General features: G+C 42.3%; 1 pseudogene; it reads left to right on the top strand.

Moving 5' to 3' along the window:
* The first annotated feature begins 16,286 nt into the window (after nucleotides 1-16,286).
* Nucleotides 16,287-17,026, top strand: LOC131478729 (taurine up-regulated 1 protein-like; annotated as a pseudogene).
* Nucleotides 17,027-23,766: the final 6,740 nt, after the last annotated feature.

Here is a 23,766-nt window from a genome sequence, read left to right as displayed (position 1 = left end):
CCTGCCTGGTCCTGATATAATAGCAGAGATGCCTATACCTCCCCCCATGAGAAGCAGGCCCATTAGGGCAATCAGGGTGTTGACAGTCACTGACTCTCAGGAATAGGTTAGAGGGCTTTTGGGGGGGTATCTCTTCATGATATGTTATCTTTGGAAGCGATATGATTAAAATACAAAATCATTGCTGCTACTATTTAATAATTTTTCCAGAGGCACAAGGAGTCAATCCGGATTGGCAATCCTACAGGTCATTGGCAGGGACCAAATAATGATAATTGGAGGTGTCCATTATAATTTAATTACACAGAGGCCGGTGTTGAGGAGGGAATTTAGCAACACAAAGTCTGATGTACAAATGGCATGGTGAGGCTTGCTGTGCCCAGTTGCTGCCAGTAGCACTGATGAGGCATTGGCTGGTTCAATATATATATATATAAATATATTACTGCAAGGACCTCATAGAAGGGGTTGAACATTATAACATATACATCAAATATGAGTGAAAATAAACTGACATATTTAGGACCTCCCATAACACTTGTATGAGGGTCCAGAGAGGATCTGAAGTATATAAATTACCTGTTGCCAAACTAGGGGAAGTGGGAATTGTGACTGAAGGGCAAGTTGAGCTGGACACACTTCTGGCGGATGGGGGTGGGATGGGTCTGGAGAGATCTGCTATACCCTATTGAGTCCCAACACTAAAGAGTAAATTTGAATGATTAATTGAAGAGAAAAAATGACACCTGATCATATCATTTCCTGTACAACCTTAATCCCCATGGCTTAAAAGAGGAATTGGTCTCAGGAACCTCTGGTTCTTAGGCATCACAAGCTGGATTTTTTGAATTATCTATATAAAATTTGAGCCTTCTGACTGGTATTCATACTAGGTTATTTTCCCCTATAGGGAAGACACACCAAAATCCTCTGCCCATTGTAAATAATGAATCTGGACCTCTCCATTGTCCAGTCATTGGGTCCTTCCATCTTAAAATAACCTCAGGTTTAATTTCTTGACTGAACCAATTCTTTGAAAACAGGCTACTCACTCATTTAAAAAAGGATAGTGTATGTAATGAAAATAATGCTGAGCCTAATTGCTGATGGGGACTAAATCCCCCTTTTTGTTTTTGTAATTGAGTTCTTAAAATATCAATAGAATCTATAATAGCTTGTCCTTGGGAGTTATAAGGGACTCCAGCAATATGACTATTCTTCCAATATTGAAAGAACTCTTTTAATTTTTTATTAACAAAGCATGGTCTATTGTCAATTTTAATCTGCTGTGGCTGGCCTAAGAGCAAAATACTGTAAAAATGATTCTGCATATGTCTGGATTGTTCTCTGGAATGAGCTGCAACTCAGGCTGTATGAGACTAAGTGTCTACAGTCACAAAAACACATTTTAATTTACCAAATGGTGTATAGTGAGTAACATTTGTCTGCCATAAGGATTTAGCCTTTAGCCTTCGGGGGTTGTAGAATGGCACCTGAATACAATGCATGCTTAATTTACAGGTATGGCCAATCCGTTTGAGGCATTTAATTGGCTTGGGTGGAAATATCTAATCGATAATCTAGAAGTGGTATACTGAATAAAGATAAAATATTGAATTGATATGTGAGTCAATTACAGAAGAGACTTTTAATATTTTATGGTGTTAAAAATTTTGCAAAATGTCATGTGGGTGCAGAAATACAAAAGACAGGCACAGAAATTGAGACATCAATTAAACAGGAACTGAATTTTGGGGATAAAAAATCAGGAAAATCAATATGCGAAATCAAAACCCAACTGTAGCATTTCAGTCATATGTGCTTAATTTGTTTCATATAATACAAGATATTGAAATGAGAAAGAGGCAGAAACACAGACACAGACACACATACACATACACACACAAACACACACACACAGGAATTGCATCAATACATATCAATTTCTAAGCACCCTCAAGGGACTTGGATTCAGTTTGTTCATGAGGGTGACAACACAGATAAATGCTTCTGAGTTTCAGTGAAGGCCAGGATGAATGTAAATACCACAGTCCATTTGCTGCTGCTGTTTTTCAAGATGTTGCATCACATACTGAGACAGGCTCACCATAAGATGGCTCCACGTATTGGCCAAATAGATTAGACAGTAGGCCACAATCACAGCCTATGGGAATCTCTAAAATGGAATTGGAGGAAAAACTGCTATCTAAGGCACACAAGTCAAAATGCAGCCATTCACAATGAAAAGATCATGTACAACTGTCTTGACAAACACAACTCAAGGGATTCCAGCAGCTGTGACAGACCAATCACATGGTATAGCCTCACAGAGCTCAGTACATCTGGATCAAATCAACAGACAATAATTTTACTGTAAAAGATTTTCTTTTAATTGATGTTATTTTTTGCATTTGGGGAACATACTAATTTCTACATCAAACATTGATTTATTTGCCATTGGAACTGAGTACATCCCAGTCTCAAGTTGCTTCTGTCAAATATTGTTGGCCATGACTTATCCACTGCTCCTGCTCATCAAATAGCCGACCACAAAACCAGCAAGTAAATTTGACTTTTGTATTTCCACAGGCAAGGAAGCTGCCATGGGCTGCATATTTTGTGCACTTGTTCCATCTTCCACCTCTTCTGCCTTTTAAATAAATACCTTAGTGTCCTTGAAAGACTGCAGAGTTGCACCTGGCGGATGAACTTTGATACCTACATAAGACCTTATTCTCTCTGACAATTTGACTTTGAAGACATTGCCTTTGTATACCTGGAATAATTTCACCACATTTTTTATATCCTGGGGCTCAGCATCAGGATGATTTAACATAAAAAAGGCTGGTTATGATGGGGATATTGAACTAGCTGATCTCATTTGAATGCTACCTATTGAAGTATTCTTGCACCCTAAAGACATGGAGGCTGTTTGAGCCAGAGACTGGGCTCATTCTCAACCTGATCTCATTTTTCTTCCTCCTTGAGTTGAGTGGTCTGCATTCTTTTGTCTTTACAGAGAGTGTTCTCAGGAGTGTGTTCGTTTGATTTCTCAATGTGTGCCTTCCTTTCTGCGTAAGATGGGTTACAGATTTCTTATATGTGAAGTTGCAGTCAGGACCCTTCCTCCTCTCTCTATGTCTAAGGTTTGTCTCATGACTCCTGGTTAAGTCAAAGAATCCATGTTCTCTTTGTGGGGTGCTTGCTGTAGAATTCTCACTTAAGACCATGGAAAAAGGGAACAATGCTTGCAAACACTGTTTGGTTGGGGCCTGCAAACACTTCAAGAGATCCCCACTGCTGGAGATATGACTGGATTTTGGCATAATGGGCTCTGACATGAGCAAATTGTATTGCTGAATTGACATTCTCTTTGTAGATTGTACTGATTGCACTTGAGAAGCATGGCCTATGGTTTTTCCAATGTCTGTGGTAGATGTTACTGAATGTGTGCATGCTATGGAATCCATTTTATCTTTCTTCAATTGAAACAGTGGCATAATAATTTGCATGCCCACCCATTCAATGTTTCCCCCCCACATGAGATTCCAAAGAAATATTTCTCTGGAACCCAAATAAATTTACCAAAGGTTTCAGCATTTCTGTGAAAGTCCTCATGTCTTTCGCTTGATCTGAAGAGTTCCCAGGGACTACTACCTCTCAGCTGTGGTTGGGTCCCAGGATGGGGCATCTCATGTCCGGATCCCAGCCACCAGCTACCACATGCACATGAAGAGTTGTACCCGGACCTGCCTGGGCTCCGGGGGTTGCTCCCTTCAGGGTAAATACACCGAGGGGGAAGTCTCTGGGTCTGGGCTGGGCAGGGCAGATTGGGGCCTGAGGCCCACTTCCCGCTCTCATTGAGTGGTGGACATGATTGGGGAGTGGAACAAACTTGAGCCTGGGGGTTTAAATTTCCTGCATCCTCTCGGCTGCAGCTGGGTCCCAGGATAGAGTGTCTCATGCCTCTAGGTCTGGATCACATGTTCACCAGCAGGAGCTATTTCTCCACATGGGGATTTCCCCAAGTTCTTCCACCTTACCTGACATGATAATTTATCAGCAGAAGGGTCACATTAGGTAGGGCCATGACATTAGCTAGCATTTTAAAACAATATCTGGAAAAAAAAACTATATCTGGGGTAGATATTGTGGGGGATGTGTGGGCCATACACTCTGGAAAATTCTAGCCCCACTGGTTAGCTTAAGAGTTGGGGTGATGATAGACTAAGCTAGGTGTGACCAAGGAGCTTACCGTCAATCACAGGTTAAGGAACCCACAACAGTCTGGACCGGTCAAGGCAGCAGCAACCAAATGTGCATCCTTGATAGGATGTGTGGTGGGCAGGCTGCAACATTCACCAGTTTATGCAAGCGCAAATGGAAAGCCAGACTCTGCCAAGCATTGGTCTAAAACACAATGGCATGTATGAGAACTGGGTCTGGGAGTTGATCAAGTGGAGGAACTTGGGAAATTCCCCTGTAGAGATATAGCTCCTGCTGGTGAACATGTGGTCCAGACCTAGGAGTTGGACAAGTTGGACAAAGAAGCTACAACAGCTGCCTAATGTGTGAATTTGTAATGGAATAGGATGTACTGGGCAGGACAGAGCAAATCTTAGCCTATAAGCAAAACTAGAAACCAGGATGGAAGACAAGTCACACCGAGCTAAGCTCTTGCACCTACTGGTCAGCGTGAGTGAGGGATGCTAAGGCACAGTTTCTGAGGCAAAGACCAGGATAGGTGAGGGGATTAACCAAGCTGAGTCAGAGCACCACTGGCACACGCGTGATCTATGGCTGGAAACACACCCAGTTGGGGAGCTAAGGGGACACACTAACTGTGTTGAGATTCCCACCAATGGACGCATGGGCTGTAATGGGGACTGAGTTCTGATCAGGATACAGTTGTAGTCTCCCTTGGCACAAGTGTTTACTGGAATTGGATGCACCAAGCTGGGCTAGACCCTAACGCCATCTAGTGTCCTGGAGAACCAGGCTATATGTGAGATGGACTAGGCTAGGTCTCACCCCCTACTGAACGATGTGTGAGCTATATGCGGATATGGATGAGCCATGGCTGGGCTGAAACATCCAACAGCAAAAAGCAGCTTGGTTTGAAGGCCAGTCAGGAACAGCCACTGTTCCTGATAGGACAGGAGGTGAACTGAGTAGGGCTGGCTCATTGACCCCCTGGTACGTGCCAAATCTGGCACTGGGATAGGTTCTGATGGGTAAGCCTGAGCGACTTCTCTGGCAGGACACAGACCCAGCAGGTAAGCGCAAGAACACAATAGGAAACAGCCCATAACAGGCCATGGAAACTTACCCACTGGCATACATTTGGCATGGGTCAGAGCAAGACCAGTCTGAATCATTTCATGTTATCTACTGGAAAATTCGAGCACCAGAACAGAGTGTGTTTTGAGTCAGGTTTGGTCATGACAAAAGCAGTACACCATACGGAATGCCAAGGTAAGGTTGCCTTTACCGGATGTGACTGATGTGCCAATCCAGCACCTGTGAGGACCAGGAAGGGAGGGGGCAGAGCCAGCATGGGGAATTGGATGGGGGTCCCTTGCTGGACAGCTACTCCCATTGGAGAGCGTGAGCTGGGATAGGGGCAGACTAGACTGAACAGGGCTATAACACCTGTTGGCCTTACAAGGACTAGATCAGGGAAAAACCAAACTGGTCAGATTATTCCTGCTGGTGCAAAAAAAAATTAGAGTGGGTGAGGGTTGTTTGGGCTTAGCCACAACATCAGCTGGCAGAAGTTGGCACTGAGGTCTAATTCTGTCAAGTCAAACCACAGAACCACCTGGAGAGTGCATAATTCATGAGTGAGAGAGACCTGGGAGGGAAATAGTGGGCTCCTCCCTGTTGGGTTACCACTCCCACGGGATAGCACAAAAACTAGGACGTGGAGGCATTCAACAACATCTGTGAGGGCTGGATAATTGAGCTGGTTAGTTAGAACCAAGTTTCAATATCCATCGTCATGTATGAGAGCCAAATGGCATGTGGGACACTGTGGACTAGTCTGCTACACATACTGGCAACCCAGGGTAGGGGATAGATTTGGTGGGGGTTATTGTGGGTCGCTCTGACTGGGCTGCAGCTCACACTAGTTTATGTGAGGGCCGAGTATGTGCTGGGCAGAGTCAGGCTGGACTGCAACACCCATTGGTTCCAGTGGAAGTTGGGACTAAAAACAGAACCAACCCAGCAATTGCAACCAACAGCTGATCAGGGTGATGGAGTGTGCCAGGCCCTGTACTTGTTAGAATATACAAGAATCTGGTCTAGAAACACCTCAAAGTTTCTTTGGGATCTCCCCAAACTGCCAGACTCAGAACCTAACCATGAAAAGACAAGAAGAAAAAACAAGTCAATCTACCACCCCAGCTTTATGTTGACAGCGAAATACTGGGCAAATGGAGACTCTATGATGGACTATGTCAATTGGTGGATTCTTCAATGACTTCATCATGCTTGGAGTGGGGAGATTGGCAGCAATTCATAACTAGTTAACTATCAAAACCACTTGAGCTCTTATCTCATAGCATGCTCCACATTCAGGTCCTGGGGTGGGTGGGAAACTGCATGAGGCTTCTTCCTCAGTATGCCATGAAGGTAACAATATCAAAATAATAGTCTTACCCACATTCCTATTGCCCTTGAGCCTTTTTACCCTAATTAACTATGTAAATATTGTCAAAAATAATAAAAATTAAAAAAAAAATCTAAAGAAATAACTGAAGAACAAAAGTAAATATTAGTCCCAATGGACATACAAGAAACTTTCTGCAAAATTAAACACCACCTCTTGCAAAAAACTCTTTAAAGGGTAGGCATACAAGGTACAATCCACAGTATAATAAAAGCAATATATGAAAAACCCAATGCCAGCATCATACTGAATGGGAAAAAAAAATGGCTCCCTTGCCACTGACATCCGAACAAAACAATGATGTCCACTATCACCACTGCTTTTCAACAGAGTACTAGAAGTGTTTGCTGAGACTATGAGACAAGAGAAAAGAAATCAAAGGAATCCACTTAGTAAATGAATAAGTCAAGCTATCATTATGTGCAGGTGATATTATCCTATACTTAGCATGGTAGAACCAAGAGCCTCTACTCTGAGAGCGGTAGAACTTACATGAAAGTTTGATAGAGTGGCAGGTACAAAATAAATGAGCAAATATTAATAGCCATGGTGAATGCAAAAAGCCTGAAAATTGAAAATAATCTAAACTGTGTAATACTTCTTAAAATAACATAGAAGAAAATGAAGTATCTAGAAATGAACCTAATTGAATATTTGGAAGATGCTTTTGAAAAAAAAATTACAAAAAAGTTTAAAAAGAAAAAAAATTGAAGAAGACTTCAAAACTAGAGAAACATATTATATGCCTCGATGGGTAAAATCAGTATCATTTAATTGTTCAGCTACCCAAGGCAATATAAACATTCAATGCAATCCCAATCAAATAGCCAAAACAATCCTTACAGAAATGAAAAATATTACAAGGGATCATGTAGAATTACAAAAAACATGAATATCTTGAACCATCTTGAAGTATAGGCATTTAGCAGGGTGGGAGGGGGGGTGGAGCAATTCCAGACCTCGGAACATATTATAGTGCAGTGGTGAATAAAATAGCCTGCAATTTGCACAAAGACAGAGGAAATTCCGTGGAGTAGAATAGAAGCAGCAGAAGGGATTCCGGACAGACTTATCCAGAAAAAAAAAGCTTTGACAAAAATACAGATGACAATCTAGGAAAATTGGGAGGTCTCTTCAATAAATGCTTTAGGGACAGTTGGTTGATACCATGCAGGAAGCAGATTTTACATTGCATCTTTGAACATACACTAGGATCAAATCTAAAAGGATAAAGGAAGTAAAATCCTTTAAAATCCTGTGTTCTGGAGCAGTATCTTAGCAGTTGAAGTTCTTGCATTGCATGCACCAGGATACCTTATGGCCTCTAGTTTGTGTCCTAGTCGCTCCGTTTTCTATCAAGCTTTCTGCTAGTGGCTTGGGAAAGAATGTGAAGACGGCCCAAATCCTTTGCACTCTGCACCCACGTGGGAGACTCAGAAGAAAATCCTGACTTAGGGTCAGGATTGGCCTGTATTCATGGGTAACAAAATAACAGAAATAGTTGGTTATTTATTTTTTCACTTTTTTATTAAATTTATTCATTAATTACATTGTGTTGTAATTACATAGAATCTGGGATTCTCCCTCCCACCCTCCCCCATGGTGGGTTCCTCCACCCAGAAGCATAACCACAGTTCAACTTTAGTTGAAATTCCCTCCCTGCAAGAATTTGCCAAGCATAGAGTCCAACATCCCATAGTCCAGACAAGTCCAACTACTTATTGGGAAGACCCTCTCTGGTCTGAGGGCAGAGTCAGCAGAGTATCATCCCTGTCAAATAAAACCACTAATATACCATCTGCAACAACTAACATCATTATGGATTTAATTGACATGATATTGAGCAGTCAGCATGTTAAAAATAAATGCGATTTCTTAACCACTTTCTGTGACCCCCGATTCACAGTTCAATTTTAGTTTATATACTACAAATGACATAATATCCATAACATAATATGATATGCTTCACATCATATCATCTTAAATTAAGGCAAACATGTGGTATCTAACCTTTTGGGATTGGTTCATTTCCCTTAGCATTATGGTTTCCAGTTTGGCCCATTTGGCCACAAAGGACTGCATTTTGTTTTTTTTAATAGCTGAGTAGTATTCCATGGAGTAGATGAACCATACCTTTCTTATCCAATCCTCTGCTGATGGGCATTTTGGTTGTTTCCATGTTTTTGCAATTACTGATTGTGCTGTCATGAATGTAGGAGTGCATGTTGGTTTTTCATAAAACAAGTGTTCTGGATATATTCCTAGGAGTGCTATAGGTGGGTCATATGGTATATCGATTTTGAGTTGTTTGTGTGTTTTCCATACTGATTTCTATAGAGGCTGTACCAATCTGCAGCCCCACCAGCAGTGGAGTAGGGTTCCCTTTTCCCCGCAACCTCGCCAGCAAGTGTTGTTGGTGTTTTTCATGTGGGCCACCCTTACTGGCGTTAGGTGGTATCTCATTGATGTTTTAATTTGGATTTTCCCTTATTGCCAGGGAGCTTGAGCATTTTTTCATATGTTTATTTGCCATTTGGGATTGTTCCTTTGTGAATTGTCTGCCCATTTCCCGTGCCCATTTCTTGAGTGGCTTGTTTATTTTGGTGTTTTGGCTGTTTTGTAATTCTTTGTATACTCTGAAGATTAGTCCTCTAGCACCTATGTCGTGTGCGAAGATCTCCCATTCTGTGGGCTGCTTTTTTACTTTGTTGATTGTTTCTCTAGCTGTACAGAAGCTTCTTAGTTTGATGAGGTCCCATTTGTTTATTTTGGTCTCAATTTCTACTGCCTTTGGAGTCTTTTTTAGGAAGTGAGGTCCTACCCCTAAGTGTTGCAGTGTGTTTCCAACATTTTCTTCCAAAAGTTAGAAGGTTTCTGGATGCAGGTTTAGATCTTTTATCCATTTAGATTTGATCTTGGTGTATGGTGAGAGATGTGGGTCTATCTTTTTGTTTCTACAGGCTATCAACCAGTTGTCCCAACAGCATTTATTGAAGAGAACATCCCATTTGCCTGGATTTTCGTTTGTCCTTTTATCAAAGATTATTTGGCTGTATCTGTGTGGGTTCCCATCTGGTGTTTCTATTCTGCTCCATTGATCTTCCTCTCTATTTTTGTGCTAGTACCAGGCTGTTTTGATAACCACTGATCTATAGTATGTCCAGAGGTCCAGGACTGTGATTCCCCCTACTATCTTCCTGTTCTTCAGGATGGTTCTAGCTTTAGTGTTTTTTTTTTTGTGTGTGTGTGTGTGTTTCCAGATGAACCTTTGGATCATTGTTTCCAGTTCCATGAAGAATGTTTTTGGCAATTTGATTGGAATTGCATTGAATATATATATTGCTTTTGGCAATATATTGATTTTGCCTATCCAGGAGCATGGGATGTTACTCCATCTTTTGAGGTCTTGTTCAATTTCTTTTTTCAGTAGTTTCTAGTTTTCCTGAAATAGGTCTTCTACATTTTTGGTTAGGTTTATTCCTAGATACTTCATACTTTTCCCTGTTATTTTGAACGGTATGTTGCAGGTTAGATCTTTTTCCATCTTTGGGCTATTAGCATACACTATGGCTGTTGATTTTTGTTCATTAATTTTGTACCCTGCCACTCCACCAAACTCTCATATAAGTTCTAGTAGTCTCTGTGTTGAGCCTTTTGGCTCTTCCATATAAAGAATCATGTGATTTGCATATAGTGAGAGCTTGACTTCTTCATTTCCCGTTTGGATTCCTCTGATTTCTTTTGCTTCTCTTATGGCCTCAGCGAGTACCTCTAGAACTATGTTGAATAGCGGTGGAGAAAGTGGACATCCCTGTCTTGTTCCAGTTCTCAGTGGGAAGGGTTCCAGTTTTTCTCCATTCAGTATGATGCTGGTGTTGGGTTTTTCATATATTGCTTTGATTATATTGTGAATTTTTCCATCTATGCCTACCTTGGTTAAGGTTTTTAGCAGGAAGTTGTGCTGGATTTTGTCGAAAGCTTTTTCTGCGTCTATTGATACTATCATGTGATTCTTGTTTTTCAGTTTTTGGATGTGGTGTATCACATTTATGGATTTCCGAATGTTGAACCACCCCTGCATTCCAGGGATGAATCCTACTTGATCCGGATGAATGATCTGTCGGATGATTTTTTGAATTCTATTGGCTAGGATTTTGCTGAGAATCTTAGCATCAATGTTCATCAGAGATATAGGTCTGTAGTTTTCTTTCTCTGTAGGATCTCTGTCCGGTTTTGTGATTAAGGTAATGTTGGCTTCATACAATTGGTTTGGAAGGGTTGCTTCCTTTTCTATTGTTTTAAAGAGTTTGTAGAGAATTGGGGTTAGTTCGGGTCGGATTGTTTTGTAGAATTCTGTAGTGAAGCCATCTGGTCCTGGGCTTTTCTTTGTTGGGAGATCTTTAATCACTGATTCAATCTCTGCTTCAGTTATGGGTTTGTTCAGGTCGTTTGTTGCCTCTGGGCTAAGTTTTGGCAGTTGTATGAGTCTAAGAACTTTTCCATTTCTTGGTGGTCTTCTGATTTGTTGGAGTATAGTGCTTTGTAGTAATTTCTGATTATGTTTTTAATGGTTGCAGTGTTTGTTGTTATGTTGCCTTTTTCATCTTTGATGCTGTTAATTCTTGCTTTCTCTTTTTGTTTCTTTGTCAGTCAGGCCAATGGGCTGTCTATTTTGTTTATCTTTTCAAAAAACCAGCTTTTTGATTCATTGATTTTGTGTATTTTTTTTTATTTCTATCTGGTTGATTTCCCCCCTTGTTTTAATGATTTCTTGTTTCCTGTTGTGTGTGGGGCTCATCTGCTGCTGTTTTTCCAAATCCTGGAGGTGTGTGTTTAGTTCCTGTATTTGGCGCCTCTCTTGGGCCTTGACATGAGCTCCAATTACGATGAATTTACCCCATAGCACTGCTTTGGCAGTGTCCCACAAGTTTTGGAATGTTGTGTCAGGGATTTCATTGGTTTCCATAAATTTTTTGATCTCATCTTTAATTTCTTCCCTGATCCATTGTTCATTCAATAGCATATTGTTCAACCTCCAAGAGTTTCTGTATTTCCTTGGGCTTTTTGAATTGCTGATTTCCAGTTTCATTCCGTGGTGGTCTGAGAGGGTACATGGTATGATTCCTATCTTTTTGAAGTTGTTTAGATTTGCTTTGTGTCCTAGCATGTGGTCAATCCTGGAGAAGGTGCCATGCACTGCTGAAAAAAATGTATAATCTGTGGTCTTAGGATAAAAAGTTCTAAAGATGTCTACTAAGTCCAATTGTTCTAATGTTTGTATGAGCTCTGTTGTTTCTTTGTTGAGTTTTTGTTTTGTTGATCTGTCCATAGTTGTTAGTGGAGTGTTAAGATCGCCCACTATTATTGTGTGTGTATCTATGTCTCCCCTTAAGTCCGTAAGTAGTTGCTTCACGAAGCTAGGTGCATTGGAATTAAGTGCATATATGTTCACGATTGTAATTACTTCCTGATGGATCAGACCCTTCACCATTATATAATGTCCTTCTCTGTCCTTTTTGATGTCTGTCAGCTTGAAGTCTAGGTCATGTGAGATTAGAACAGCTACTCCATCCTTTTTTTCTCATCCATTGCCATGAAATGTATTTTTCCATCCCTTCACTTTAAGTTTCTTACAGGCTTTTCTGGTTAGATGTGTCTCTTGTAGGCAACAGATTGTTGGTTGCTGTTTGATGATCCATTCCGTTAATCTATGCCTTTTGGTTGGTGAGTTTAGGCCATTTGTGTTTAGAGATAATATTGAGAGAAATTGATTTTGGGCTTCCATGAGTGTGTGTAAGTGTGCAAGTGTGTATTTGCAACTATTAGAGTTTCTGACTGGTTGACTTTCCTTGTATGGGTTTCAGTGGGGAGGTCTTCCCATTTGCCATCTTTGATTTTGGCTTTCATTTTTTCTTTCTGGGTTTAGCACCTTCCTGAGGAGATTTTCCAGAGCTGGTTTCGTGTTGATGTATTCTTCAAGTTTCTCTTTACTGTTGAAGTATTTGATTTCATTCTCAAATACAAATGAGAGTTTTGCTGGGTACATTATTCTTGGCTGGCAGTTGTTTTGTTTCAGGATTTGATATGTTTTACCCCATTCTCTCCTTGCTTGGAGCGTTTCTTCTGATAGGTTGGCTGTGATTCTGATTTTCATTCCCCTGAAGGTAATCTTTTCCTTTTTTCTTACTTGTCTTAGAATAGTTTCCTTATGTTCACTTGAGGGTAGCTTGAGGACCATAAGTCTGGGTGACGATCTGTTTGGATCATATCTACTGGGGGTCCTTTGTCCTTACTGGATTTGTGCTGGATTTATATTTCTGGTGTTCTGGAAGATCTCCTGTATTATCTCATTGAGCACCCGTTGCAAGCCTATCTCCTTTTCCACTCCATCTGGAAGGCCTATTATTCTAATATTTGATGTTTTGAGGTTGTCTTTCATTTCCTGTATGGACCTATTGTCTTTCTCCAGATTTGTCTCCAACTGCTTGATGAGCTGCTGCCTTTCATTCTGATTGTCTTCCAATTCTGATATTCTGTCTTCTGCTGTGTTCATTCTGTTGGTTAGGCTTTTAATTTTGTGCTCTATATCGAGGATTCCCTTTTTGACTTGATTTATTTCTGCAGTGACATGGTTTTCAAATACCTTGGGCTCTTCCCAATGCTTCTCACTGTCTCTGATGAATTTCATCACTAGTTTCTTAAAGTCCTTCACTGGTATTTTCTCTATATCTTTATCTTGCATCTCAGATATTGAGATTAGTTTTTTGTTGTATTGGGAGGGAGTGCTTGATCTTTCTTCTGGGTCATTGCTTTTTCTGATACTTCTCCTCATTGTGTTTTTACTTCTTTTTGTTTTGGGATTTTAGCGTCTGACTTTTTTGTCCACAGTCCCCTGAAGCGCCTCTCCACTCCTCAGTAGCTCCCAGAGAGTGCAGAGGGAACCACAACGGGGTCGTGGACTGGGGCTCAGAAGTCCCCACACGAGCTCTGAACAGTGGAACGGCTGCTAGAGCATCCACTGGCTCTTACTGCTGGGCGTAGCCTGAGCTCCAGAGGCTGGGCAACATTAGGAACAACCCCACAACCTGGTCAGAAGAACAAGCCAGAAGGGGCACGGCTGCGTGCTCCCCACAGCCCTGCGCCCCCCAGCACTCTGCTTCCACGGTTGAAAAAGTGCAATTGAGAAAGTATCCTCTCTCAGGCAGAATCCCCTGCTGGGCCCAGCGGGAGAGGCCAAACCAGAGCAGCGGAATCGGCGAGACTGGTTCTTCCAGCAGGAGCCCTGCCCAGAAGAGTCTGCTTGGGGTTCCTGGAGGCGGCGCCACTCCTCTCAGCAGAGCAGTACCTGAGAGGGAATTCCGGAGCAGCACTCCCGAGTGGGAATTCTGGACAGCAGACTGGTGCTGAGGCCTGCAGAACTTTCCAATACAGCCCAGGGCCGGGGATCCCAAGGCTCGAGCAGCAGAGGCCCACACAGAGGAGGAAGTCCTCAGTGGGGCAACGCCTCTGAAACGGTAGAGAAAGCCAAGCTGCACAAGTCTCCTGTGCTGCACCACTCGGGGCGCCCCGTAGGAGCCCTACGCCCTGGCTCCCACACAAGTTGGAGTGTTCAGTTCTCGCACAGCTTCAGACTGGAAGAATTCCAAGGGAGAGGGGGCACTGAGCTGGGTCAGTCTCAGTATGGTTCTCTCAGGGAGCCAAAAGCCCGAAAATTTTTTCTTTTTCACCCCTGGCGCACTCCACCTCTCTGGGTTCCTGTGTGTCCCGGAGTCACCGGTGCCCACTCCACAACAAAGCTGCTGAGCCAGGTGCCTCTAGGAGCCCGTGTTGCTTAGAGTGCCAAGCATTCTCACAGCTTTGGTTGTTGGAAGTTCCGCCAGGAGGGGGGCGGTTGCTGCTGCTGGTAGGGGCCTTCGCAAAAGGCAACCCGTCCCGCTGTCTCCAGCCGCCCTGGGTCCTCTGGGCTTCCAGCTGATGCGCCCCTTTCCCGGGATGACTCACCACGTTTTAACCAGGTCTTTGTGTTTCCTGCGTTCCTTCTCTGGATTTCTTCCGAGTTATGTGTTTCTTCTTGGATGCTTGATGTCCAGGGAGCTTCTGGCACTCCTTCCTGTGGTTCTTTGGTCCACAGATCTCTCTCCAGCCGCACCCTGTCTCACTTTCAGCGCTTCCCTTTCTATGCCTGTCCTCTCAGGTAGGCTATTTTTTCAGTCTCCCAATTGTTGCTTATTTTGAAGCCAGACATTAACAGGTTTGCGTGTGCCCAAACATCCAACCATTCTCATAACTGTTTCTCCCCCTTAATCCAACATGATCATTGGCTCCAAACAAGCAAATAATCTAATCCACAGCCTTTCTAGCCCCACCATGGAATAGCAGAGATATGTCCCCAGGATTGGATAAACACTCAGTGTCAATAGAAATTGAGCAAATGTGAAAGCAGTGGGGAGTCTGAAAGTGCAGGCTTCTATACCTGTCACAGCAAGCCATCCAGACATAGGCCCTGCCTCTCTCCTACCAGATGACATACTCAGAGGCTGGAAAGCCATGTATTGTCTGCAAATCAACATGTTAGCAGTCTTTCTGTGTCTCCAACTGCTTCCTTACCAATTTGCTTGGCCAAATGCAGACATCACCCAGGCAGTCCCTTTGCTCGCTGCCTGTCTGTGGCCTATCTGCCCAAGTGTTGATCGTTGCCCTAATGTCATGTGCTTCCATCACTCCACCTGGAGGATGTGCTTTAGCACGTCTTTGATGCAGTTAGACTTTGGGTTATGTTTCAGGCTTTGCTGAGCAAGCGGCTGCAGTAGAGGGGAAAATATTCCTGCAGAGAGTGCAGTTCTGTTTGGGGAGCAGTGATCAATGTGTCTTGCCAATCTCATGTGCATCTTATCTTTGTGCCCTTTACATCATTCCTTCTGATCATTTTTGTGAATATTATGTAAGTTTTCATTTTACTTTTTGACTGTGTTTACATTCTTTTGCCTCAAGTTTCTTTATTTTACAATATCCTAGATATCCTACAATATCCTCTCATATCCTAGATTTAGTTTTGTTAAGTGTTATTTTGATGGGCCCCTGAGAGATGATGTACTGGTTAAAGTCATAACCTTGAATGCATGCGGATCTCCTATGGGTGCTGGTTCTAATCCTGGCAGCCCCACATTCCATCCAACTCCATGCCTGTGCCCTAGGAATGCAGTTGAGAATGGCCCAAGGGTTCGGAATACTGCATCATCATGAAAGACCCAGAGGAATATCTTGGCTCCTGTCATTGGATCAGCACAGCACAGGATTTTGTGGCCACTTGGGGAGTGAACCATTGGATGGATGATCCTTCTCTCTCTCTTCTTATCTGAATATCTGCCTTTCCAATAAAAATAAATAAATCTTTTCAAAAATGTTATTTGCATGTATAATAGTCACTTAAAATGACATCCCAATAGAGGGTGTCTGCTACCATACCTTAAAACAGAAATATCCACAGTACGGGGTGGGTGGCAGGCCGAACAACGCAGCCGGGAAGGTAGCTGCCTCGCCGACCTGAGGAGTCATCTTGTCTCGTCGCCTGGGGAGTCAGGCCCCTAACTCGAAGAAACCCTGACGCGCCCTCCCCGGTCTGGTAGGGTGAAGGGGCGGGGGCGTGGTCGATCGAGTGATCGGTTGGCGGCTCTTTCTCCTGCTCTGGCATCCCGCTCTTGGGACGCAGGCCCAGCCACCACCGCGGCGCTTCCGGTGGCCGTTGGTGGTCGCGCCAGGTGTTTCTTCTGGTCCGCAGAACTCGGGCGGCGGCCTATGCGTTTGCAATTTGCCGAGGAGTCGTCCGGGTGGTCGGCGGCCCGCCCTGCTGCCGGAAAGGCGGCGGCAGCAGCAGTGGCTGCGGCTGCTGCCGGGGAGGAGGGGGTGGCCGGGGCCGGCCTGGACGCCTGGCGTCACCCTGCGGGGCCTGCAAGGACCCAGCTGGGGGACAGCAGGGGGCCAGAGGATGGTTGGTGGTGGGCTTTCTCCTTTGCCTTTTCCTCCTCATGCCGCCTTAGTGAGGAGCGAGCGCTGCGGCTGCAGCTCCGGGGTGGAGAGACGAACCCTGGAGTAGGAAGACCAGCTGGCTTTGCTTCCGGGCCTGGTCCCCAGCTGGCCGAGTGATGTTAGGCCGAGCACTCTGTCGTCTGTGTGCGCCTCAGTTTCCTCCTCTGCCTATCGTGTGTGGGATTGAAAACGCTTTGGTCATGGCAAAGCGGACGTGTACGTAAAAAAAAAAAAAAAAAAAAAAAAAAAAGAAAAGAAAAGATCATTGCTTGTGTTAAAAATATTTCTTTTTTGAGTTGTGAGAGAACTGAGCAATTGCCCCATCCTCGGATTGGATTTCACACATGCTGAGAAACCTTGAATTGGAGCTGGAAATCCCCAAACTCCTTGAAATTTGTATGCGGAAGTTTGTACAGATGTGCACTCCTGAACGGATGGGGAGCCGTCGCTAGCAGGTTTTCCTCTGTGAGCCGTGACTCCAGAGGCTATTAAGAGCCACAATTCCTTGATGGCACAGGGAGGAAACTGAGGCCTAGGTGTCATTTGGGACCCTTCACAACCCACTTAAACACCCTTGTTTGAGTCCCTGGGATTATGTGAGCTGTTTCTATGCATAACAGATATTTGGGGGGTAACCAGTGCTCTCCTGCTTGGTTTCTATTCCGGATCCCTTCTTTCCGCCACGGGGTTCCTGAAGGGTAGCTGATGCGTATACATATATGGTATAGTAGCACCCAAGGTAAAGCAGCTACAAAAGGAGAGGATGTGTTCTGTAGAATCAAGAAGTTTGTTTAATCTTCTTTGACCCAGCAAATCCTTTGTGTTTGTTTGCTGTTTATACTGGTGGCTGACCACCTTTCCCCACTCTTTATTGACCTTCCTCCCACCCCCCGCCCTGTGACTGTGTTTGCCACCTGTTCCCTGATCTTATTTCGTCTCCCTGGTCTGTGTGCTTGGTAGTGAACAGGCTTACTTTCAGCGGGTGCTGTCAAGCCCAACAAATACTGATGCGCGGGGGTTTGTTTTTTGGTTTGCAAACGTCCTCACTGGAACAGACTGAACCTGGCATGGGATTCCTGAAGATGTGTTTGGGGGGGAGGGGATTTTCTTTATTTAAAGTTAACCTTCTTTGAAAAGTTGTATTAGAACTGCTGAACTTCAAAATCACCAGATTTGGAAGTTATTCCAAATCTTTAACTTTCCCTCAACTTGTCTTGTATTCTTATTGCTTGTGTGATGATTCAGATGGCCAAAATGCCAATTTTTGCTTCTGTGTTAATTGTCAGCTGCTTTTATCAAATTCCAGGCCATTATCCAGTAAACACTATTACAAAAATGTTTGAACGGTTGGATTTCAAACATTTTCACTTTGTGGAGTGGTGCTTAGCAAGTGGTACAGCTCTAACCAAGTGAACACAGACACATTTTAGTGTATTTTGTCTGACTAGAAATTAGCCAATTCTGATATTTAGTTCAAATGTCTGAAAAAAGTATCAGTTGGCTTATCCCCTTTATCTAAAGGGCAGAGACAACTTATCTCAATTCCACAGAAATGACTGTGTTGGAGAAAAATGTGTTGGTCTTTTAGCTGTTTTGTAATTTAATCTGGATGTACCTCAAAAGAACCTTAAAAGTGTGGTGAGAAGGTGCTTTCCTCAAGAGAAATGAGGAAATAAACAACTGGAGCTCAAAAGCTTGAAATTCTGAGACAGAACACAACATGTCCAGGTTTGGGATTTGAAAAGGTTTTTGCTGCGGCATTCTACAGTAGTTGAAGCAGATATCTCTCAGTGCAGCCGCAGTGAGCAATGACAGATTTTCAAGAACTTGACCCAGAACCCAGAAGAGTTTTTTTTCGGGTACTGGCAGGAACTCTGGAGGTAGTCTTTTTGTGGCGGGAACAGGGACTGTTGACCTTGCTGTGAGAAAAGAAGCGACAACTGAGCAACACTGCCACCAGTGCCATTCGAAGACCTGAGTTTTTGTTCAGACTCAGTGCACACTGATGACACTCCATCCAAAGTGAATTACATCATGTGCCTCCTCTGATTGCTGAGTGTTCACGTGGACCTTCTGATCACCTTCCTTGTGCTGTTCCATTGGCCTACAAATCTGGTACTGGATTTTTACCCATGGTGATTTCTACCACCTTACTACTGATGAAGACACCATTCCAGTGGACCACTGTGATCCAAGAGGCATTCAACCATCATGATGTGGCCTTTACCTCCACTCCTGTCTTGTTCCACACAGAGTCAGAAGAGCCTTTTATAGTCATGTCCAAGGCCTCAAGCCAAATAGCTGAAATGATTTCATCACTAGGACCCAATTTGTTGCATAAATACGCATTTCTTCAGTTAAAGCCTTCAGAGACACATAAGTTTGGATCAGGGCATTTTTTTCTTTTTTTTTTTTTTAAGTTCTCTACACTGTCTGGAGAAAGGGAAACTCTGTGAAGGGCATTGGATAACATTCCACAATCTCAAATGATTGAAGTTCATGAACTGGGATTCCATCAAGGTCATCACTAGACCCTGTTCATTCTCTATATCTGTAGTAGCCTATTGAATAAGAAAGCAGAAATTCTGACCCATTGGGATCAAAACAAAGGCACAGTGAACTTGACACCCTCTTCGGGATTACTCAGGAACCAGAACTGATTTTCACACAAATTATAAGAAATTATACCAAGGAATCCCTTTTGCCAGACAGCATATCACAAGCCTCCAATCAGATTCCAGAAAAGACCTCTTGATACATCATCAAGCATTTTCTGAACAGCTTACTCTTAGATCATTGGTTTTCCAAAGGCTTTGTAACCATGATGCCCTTTGAATAAAAAGCTTACAGAAGCCCAGAATAAAAGTGAAGCTGTTCTGGGTGAAGCAGTGAAGCAGTAATGGGGCCTTTAAACCTGCAAAAAGCATCTTTACCACCATGGTGACAACTAAGGGGACTTCTTAGAATGTCTAATACTCTTCAGAACACAGTTTGAAAACCAGTGCCCTTGAAGCTGAGGAACTAGATTGGACTATAAGATGTTGGACTCTATGTTTAGTTTATGCTCGCAAAGAGGGAATCTCAACTGTACTTGATCAGTGGATATGCAACAAGGTGGAACATTCCACATGGGGGAAGGGGAGGGGGAGGGGTGGGGTGATTCCTAGTTCCAATGAAACTGTATCACATAATACAATGTAATCAATGAATAAAAAAATAAAATAAAATAATAAAAAAATAAAACATATGGCAAATAAAATAAGAGAAAAAAAGGAAAAAAAAGAGAAAAAAAGAAAAGGGGAATCCTCGATATAGAACACAAAATTGAAAGCCTAACCAACAGAATGAACACAGCAGAAGACAGAATATCAGAATTGGAAGACATTCAGAATGAAAGGCAGCAGCTCATCAAACATTTGGAGACAAATCTGGAGAAAGACAATAGGTCCATACAGGAAATGAAAGACAACCTCAAAAATCAAAAATTAGAATAATAGGCCTTCCAGATGGAGTGGAAAAGGAGATAGGCTTGCAACGGGTGTTCAATGAGATAATACAGAAGGAATTCCAGAACACGAAAAATATAAATCCAGCACAAATGCAGGAAGGTCAGAGAACCCCAATAGATTCGACCCAAAGCGATCCTCACCCAGACATGTGGTCCTCAAACTGCCTTCAAGCGAATACAAGGAAACTATTCTGAGACAAGTAAGAAAAAAGGACAAGATTACTTTCAGAGTAAGGCAAATCAGAATCACAGCCGACATATCAGAAGAAACACTCCAGGCAAGGAGAGAGTGGGGCAAAACCTTTCAAATCCTGAAACAAAACAACTGCCAACTGAGAATAATGTACCCAGCAAAACTCTCATTTGTATTTGAGAATGAAATTAAATATTTCAACAGTAAAGAGAAACTAGAAGAATACATCAGCACAAAACCAGCTCTGGAAAATCTCCTCAGGAAGGTGCTAAACCCAGAAAGAAAAAATGAAAGCCAAAATCAAAGATGGCAAATGGGAAGAACCCCCCCCCCCCAACTAAAACACATAAGAGGATAGTCAACCAGGCAGAGATTCTAATACTCGCAAATACAAACTTGCACACTTAAACACACTCATGGAAGCCCAAAATCAATTTCTCTCAATATTATCTCTAAACACAAATGGCCTAAACTCACCAATCAAAAGGCATAGATTAACGGAATGGATCATCAAACAGCATCCAACTATATGTTGCCTACAAGAGACACATCTAACCAGAAAAGCCTGTAAGAAACTTAAAGTAAAGGGATGGAAAAATATATTTCATGGCAATGGATGAGAAAAAAAGGCTGGAGTAGCTATTCTAATTTCAGATGATATAGACTTCAAGCTGACAGACATCAAAAAAGACAGGGAAGGTCATTATATATTGGTGAAGGGACTGATACATCAGGAAGTAATCACCATTGTAAATATATATGCACCAAATTTCAACGCGCCTAGGTACGTGAAGCAATTACTTACAGACTTAAGAGGCATTGATGTGCACACAATAGTGGAGACATTGATGTGCACACAATAGCAGGTGACCTTAACACCCCGCTAACAACAATAGACAGATCAACAAAAAAAGCTCAAGAAAGAAACAACAGAGCTCATACAGACAATAGAACAACTGGACTTGGTAGACATTTATAGAAATTTTTAAATCAATGCCACAGATTATACATTTTTTTCAGCAGTGCATGGCACTTTCTCCAGGATTGACCACATGATAGGACACAAAGCAAACCTAAACAACTTCAAAAAGATAGGAATCATACCATGTACCCTCTCAGACCACCACGGAATGAAACTGGAAATCAGCAATTCAAAAAGCCCAAGGAAACACAGAAACTCTTGGAGGCTGAACAATGGATCAGAGAAGAAATTAAAGATGAGATAAAATTTATGGAAACCAATGAAAACTCTGACACAACATTCCAAATCTTATGGGACACTGCCAAAGCAGTGCTACGGGGTAAATTCATCGCAATTGGAGCCCATGTCAAGGCCCAAGAGAGGCGCCAAATACAGGAACTAAACACACACCTCCAGGATTTGGAAAAACAGCAGCAGATGAGCCCCACACAGAACAGGAAACAAGAAATCATCAAAACAAGGGAGGAAATCAACCAGATAGAAATAAAAAAAAAAAAATACACAAAATCAATGAATCAAAAAGCTGGTTTTTTGAAAAGATAAACAAAATAGACACCCCATTGGCCTGCCTGACAAAGAAACAAAAAGAGAAAACAAGAATTAAGAGCATCAAAGATGAAAAAGGCAACATAACAACAAACACTGCAACCATTAAAAACATAATCAGAAATTACTACAAAGCACTATACTCCAACAAATCAGAAGACCACCAAGAAATGGAAAAGTTCTTAGACTCATACAACTTGCCAAAACTTAGCCCAGAGGCAACAAATGACCTGAACACACCCATAACTGAAGTAGAGATTGAATCAGTGATTAAAGATCTCCCAACAAAGAAAAGCCCAGGCCCAGATGGCTTCACTGCAGAATTCTACAAAACATTCCGAACAGAACTAACCCCAATTCTCTACAAACTCTTTAAAACAATAGAAAAGGAAGCAACCCTTCCAAACCAATTGTATGAAGCCAACATTACCTTAATCCCCAAACCGGACAGAGATCCTACAGAGAAAGAAAACTACAGACCTATCTCTCTGATGAACATTGATGCTAAGCTTCTCAGCAAAATCCTAGCCAATAGAATTCAAAAAATCATCCTACAGATCATTCATCCAGATCAAGTAGGATTCATCCCTGGAATGCAGGGGTGGTTCAACATTCAGAAATCCATAAATGTGATACACCACATCCAAAAATTGCAAAACAAGAACCACATGATAGTATTAATAGACGCAGAAAAAGCTTTCAACAAAATCCAACACAATTTCCTGCTAAAGACCCTAACCAAGGTAGGTATAGAAGGAAAAATTCACAACATAATCAAAGCAATATATGAAAACCCAACGCCAGCATCATACTGAATGGAGAAAAACTGGAACCCTTCCCACTGAAATCTGGAACAAGACTGAAATCTGGAAAAAGACAAGGATGTCCGCTTTCGCCGCTGCTGTTCAACATAGTTCTAGAGGTACTCGCTGAGGCCATAAGACAAGAAAAAGAAATCAAAGGAATCCAAATGGGAAATGAAGAAGTCAAGCTTTCACTATACGCAGATGATATGATTCTCTACATAGAAGACCCAAGAGACTCAATACAGAGACTGCTAGATCTTATACAAGAGTTTGGAAGAGTGACAGGATACAAAATTAATGAACAAAAATCAACAGCCATAGTGTATGCTAATAGCCCAAAGATGGAAAAAGACCTAACCAGCAAGATACCATTCAAAATAACGGAGAAAAGTATGAAGTATCTGGGAATAAACCTAAACAAAAATGTAGGAGACCTATTTCAGGAAAACTAGAAACTACTGAAAAAAGAAATTGAACAAGACCTCAAAAGATGGAGTAACATCCCATGCTCCTGGATAGGTAAAATCAATATCATTAAAATGTCTGTATCCAAAAGCAAATATACATTCAACACAATCCCAATCAAATTGCCAAAAACATTCTTCACAGATCTGGAAACAATGATTCAAAGGTTCATCTGGAAGCACAAAAAACCACGAATAGCTAGAACCATCCTGAAGTTAGCAGGGGGAATCACAGTCCTGGACCTCTGGACATACTATAGGACAGTGGTTATCAAAACAGCCTGGTACTGGCACAAAGATAGAGAGGAAGATCAATGGAGCAGAATAGAAACACCAGATGGGAACCCACACAGATACAGCCAAATAATCTTTGACAAAAAGACAAACGACAATCCAGGCAAATGGGAAGGTCTGTTCGATAAATGCTGTTGGGACAACTGTTTGATAGCCTGTAGAAACAAAAAGATAGACCCACATCTCTCACCATACACCAAGATCAAATCTAAATGAATAAAAGATCTAAACCTACATCCAGAAACCTTCAAACGTTTGGAAGAAATGTTGGAAA

Source organism: Ochotona princeps, chromosome Y (assembly GCF_030435755.1).
Source record: "Ochotona princeps isolate mOchPri1 chromosome Y, mOchPri1.hap1, whole genome shotgun sequence".
NCBI classification, from domain to species: Eukaryota; Metazoa; Chordata; class Mammalia; order Lagomorpha; family Ochotonidae; genus Ochotona; species Ochotona princeps.
This window is presented reverse-complemented; position numbering and strand designations above follow the sequence as displayed.